Genomic DNA, 5,025 nt, shown 5'->3' with positions numbered 1-5,025 from the left:
GTGACATGCTAATGTATACTCTGCAATAACCCTGAATCTCATATTACTAAAAATTCAATTAAATCTTTAAATTCTACAAAAAAAGCTGCACTACTACACCACCTCCTCCAAGATCGCAAATTCGACATCAATCACCAAAACTGTTCTCCCCATATCCACTGAAAATGACATGCATCAACATTACCCGAGGCGAGCACATGGTCCCTGGAACATTTCATTTTTGGGGTCACCCGGTTTGTAGATATCAGCAGTGCACCATTGGTTGCGTCTGGCCCGTAAACAACTTGTCCTCCTTCAAATCACTTTCGTGACAATTCGCTATCTGCTTCAGAGGAAAATGCCACAGTCCGATAAAAGAGAGGTGAGGGCCGTCGAGACTAATGCATAACGGAGGGGCGAGTTTGTATGGAGGAATTTCCAAATTCAGGTCATGGAATCGTCCAGGTGTTTCGAAGTCCTTAGTAAACGGTCTATTTAAACGTGCATATGCCCATGTCGTGGTCAAGAGATAACGACTTCCAGTGGATTCAAAATGGCGGAGTGCGCGCATGGCGTCTTTGATAGTCAAATGTTGCAGGCAATGGCGACTGAGGATCAAATCAAATGGCTCTTTCGTGAAGTTTAGAGGCGACTTCGCCACATCGTGGACGAAGAAATCTCTATTTTCGACACCCTGGAATGTTTTCTTGTGAATCTGAATCAAATCGGGCACAATATCAACTCCAGTGTAAAGAATATCAGGTCTCATTTGAAGGAATTGCTTCATCCATGCCATATCACCACAAGGCGCGTCTAAAATGCGAACGCGGTCTTTCCCCAGTTCGTTTTTTATCCTCTCCACGACCAACTGCAACATTGCGATCATCCGTTGAGCGTTCTTCAATGTGGATCCTTCTCCCGAAGCCTGGACTCCTTTATAATTTGGGTCGTGTCTTCCCCATGCCCTACCTTTAAACGTGTCCACAAACTGACGCACCCTGTGCCCCGGACTCTCGGTTGAACCCGACAGAGTTGCAGTCGAATCAAACGGAATGAGGTCTTTTCGAGAGGGTCCGGTGTCGCGATATTGGACTCCGCTTATGCAATCAAATACCTGAGCGGGTTGGTCTTTCCTGTTGATTGCTGACTTTGGGGTTTGGGACTGCCTCGGCATAAATTCCAATGGTCCAGGTGGCAGCCTACACGTAACAGCGCGTGGGTCCATCATGATTACAATGTTGGAAATAAGGAGAACGGACAGAATCAAGTTAGGAGCCAATTTCACGACAGTGTAAATCCTCGTGTCACTCCGCATTATGAAATTATTGGTGGTATTTAGAGATGTTAACACAGCTCACAGCAAATTCGTGCGATTCAATCAAGCCCAGCCTTGGAAGTGCACAATACGTAAGGTAGTGACTGGTGGCTCCTTTTATCCTGAATAGAATAGATTAATATCGTTCGTCACAGTCTAGTTTTCACGCGATTGTCCAATGTGAGTTGCATGATGTGAACGGTGATTGGGGTCTGTGTCAGCCTGGCCTTGCCATGGCATTGTGAAGATGATGAATGGCAGCATATACGCGCTGTCGTGTTGGGCTGGCATTGACGATACATATTCCTATAGAATTTTTAGAATACATTGCATGGAACACAGAAACTATACTATACAAATTCAAAATGTACACGAGATAGATTTTTGAAACGACGGCTCCTGGCAGTGCTAACAGTAGGTTATATTCCAGGTAGTCGTGTTGAACGTTGCGAAGTTTACAAAAAACGTGAGGGGTAATACCATCTTTTTGATAAACTTATTTGTGTCTTAGAGACAAGCTTTCGACCTAGCGGGTCTTCAGCATAGGATTAAAACCGTATGGGGTGTTTCAAGATCAGTGGCGCTTTGTGTCAAGCAGGGAGTCAACAATTTTGCCCTCCCAATTATGAGTAATTCCGTTCTGAATCAAATTGTACACATCATAGGAAAATGGAACTGAAGACGGAATTTGAATACTATTTTCTATTGACAATTTATGTCAGTTTGAAGTCTATGGTTTCTTCCAGGTTATGTACGGGACAGTGAACAGCATATGAAATGATATAAAATAACTCGGATTTGGCTAAAACTTTGTTGCTGAGGACCTCTTGGTTTACACAATAAAATAAAATGACAAGTTTTTTGTTTCAACTGATTTTTCTTCAGAAATTTACCGATTTAAAAGAGTATGCGCACACTTTCTCAATTTTATCCGACTGTCGTTTCTCCCACTTACAACACACAACAGTCAACACTAATCTTTGTCTGAAGCCCTTCTCTGCCTCAAATTCGACTTTCCGGTGTGGGTTATGTACGGGACACTGGTTGGCACAAAATGAACTGGACAACATGATTTCAAAGGTTTTTGTTCAAGTAAATCATTCCCGTTACTCTTTTTGATAAATTAATCCGTTACATTACGATTCACAATAGATTATATAATTGCAATTGTGACCATTTTCTGGATTTTCCAGCTTTTTAAATTGGATTGTTAAAAAGAAGCACAACCTTTTTTAGTGAAACATGAGTATTTTCTGTGATTATGTCCGAGACCGTATCTCAAAACTCGTGAAATTAAATCTGGGCACATGTGACAACGAAACAATGGTACATTTGTTGAGTTCACATTACGTTTAGTAGTGTTTGAGGTCATTTTAAGGGACAGATGCACCATGTCCCGCACATAACCATTTTTGTGAAATACTTACAACAGGCTATGTTACCACATCTGCTTTGTCTGTCACTCCAAGGTGATGCATTTGCTTCAGTCACTGATTCAATATCTGGCTTGGAAAGTTCTTCTTGCAACTAAGTTCACTTTGTCAATCTCCCAAAGCTGTCTGTATAAAGTAGTTTTTCCTACTTCTTGGAGACTTCCAATGAGAAATCCAAGAACTTGAAGTTTATGTTTGGAAGTGGAAGGCATCACTGCTGAAGCCCTTTCTTTGCTTTACTGAGTGCCTACCTCTCTTGAGTAGTGACAACCTGCGGAGTGCGGGACTGGCTCACCATATCTTTTTTTCTCGTGTTTACTAGATTCTGCTCAGCTCTGTTTAGTGACTCATATCGTGGACACACTTGTAACTTCATCTTTTCAGCAGTCAGCTCTTGTCTTCTCTATTATCTTTCCAACTTACAACCTTATCAAGGTTTGTCTCGCTTAAGCAGCAGCGGATGTAAACATCACGGTTATGTACGGGACAGGGCCACCAATGCTATGATAAAATGTCGGAGGTGAGAAGTCAGTATACAAATAGCAGTATCTTGCATAATTTGAATGAATTCGATAGTTTACTAACAAAGCTTTGAAATGAGGCCACATTAACCTATTATACCTATTGAAACTTAGTTATGGTATGTGGCGGAATATCGGAAAATTCATGAATGGTTCCTTTTTTCCACGAAATCGGAAAAAAACTGAGTTACATAAACTGTCCAATTTAGATGAAGTTTTGTTCTTTATGACACATACTACTATTTAAAAACACAACTTATGAATTTCTTGAAAGGTTAGCAGCATTTGAAAGAACAGTTAATATGTCCCGTACATAACTTTCCTCACATCCAAGTTATTTACGGGACAGTGCATTCTTATTATGCCTGGTACATGTCCAATGTATACCACTGGCATGGATGTCTTTGATATTTTTCTTTGTCTTATATAACTTATCAGAAAAGCAAAACATCTTCATCTAAACAGCAAGGAAATGTGCAGAATCTTATAGTGGTTATGTACGGGACATGGCAAAATACCATTAAAAAGTACTTGTTTTTAACTTGTAACTTGTCTCTGAGTTTAAACAACCATGCTTCACAGATATCAACAAAATACTACCAAACCTACAAGTTAGTGGTATACCCAGTAAGTGACCAAAAAACAACAGTGCTAATCCTAATTTTAACATTATATATTTTCACTTTAAGATGGTCAATATTTCTGAAATCTGGTTATGTACAGGACATCCATGCTTTTTTAACTTCACAAATTTTTCAGGGTAACATATAAACATTTTTTAATTCATTTCTTTCTTCAAATCTGAGAACAGGCCTAAAGGCATACTCAGGAATTATTTAATGAATTTGCTCAACAATTAATCATGAAAATACACTGTGGCGAAAAAAGGAGAAAATTTTGGTTATGTACGGGACACGCCACATCCCATTTTTAAAAGTCATGATATAAATTTACTCATCTCTTGAAAATCAGAGCAGTTGCAGAACATAGTCATGGTCATTTCATGGTCATTTCTTACTAAAATAAAGGAGATCTCTGTAATAGAAACACTTGTGAAGGTGTATCCCGAGGTGTTTGTTTGAAGTCAGTTAAAAACAGCAAAGGGTGTTACGAAGATACCCCTTCAATAAAAAAATCATAAGTTGAAAAATAGTACACAATTTATCACAGAAATTCCTGGGTATCAAATTCAGTCAAATCTGGACGAGAAAATGCCAATCCTAACACTCTATCTGGTCACATGTTTTATACCAAAGCTCTCAAACGACATTTTCTCCAGGATGACACAAAAATGGTCAAAATGGGTTATGTACGGGGCACAAATCGAGCTGTAGCAAAAAATTGGCCGATCTTAGCACAATTTTCAGTGCGGGGCCATCAAATATAACCCCTGGGAAAGGTAAAAAGCTGAAAAGATCATCTCTGCATGCACAAATATCTGAGGTAGACCCCCGTTACGGGTTTTTTTTTTAAAGCGCCACCGATCTTGAAACACCCCGTATACAAACAACACAAATGTTACCAATGGTAAAAGTAAAACGAATAGGAATCCGCATTATGATCCACAGGTACTTAGGCAAAAGTGGTCACAATGTTGGAAATAAGTTGAATGCTGTTTTTCAATACACACCATTCAACAAGTTTCAAGCAATTTTTCACAATTTGAGTAGTATACTGCATGTATTTAGAACATGTGCGGCACGGTACTGATTAGTGTATACTGATCAGTGTGGGCCAAATTCAGTATGCACCGAGATAGCTTCGAATACAACCACGA

Source organism: Lineus longissimus, chromosome 7, assembly GCF_910592395.1.
Source record: "Lineus longissimus chromosome 7, tnLinLong1.2, whole genome shotgun sequence".
NCBI lineage: Eukaryota > Metazoa > Nemertea > Pilidiophora > Heteronemertea > Lineidae > Lineus > Lineus longissimus.
The sequence above is the reverse complement of the archived record's forward strand: the minus strand, read 5'-3'. Positions refer to the sequence as shown.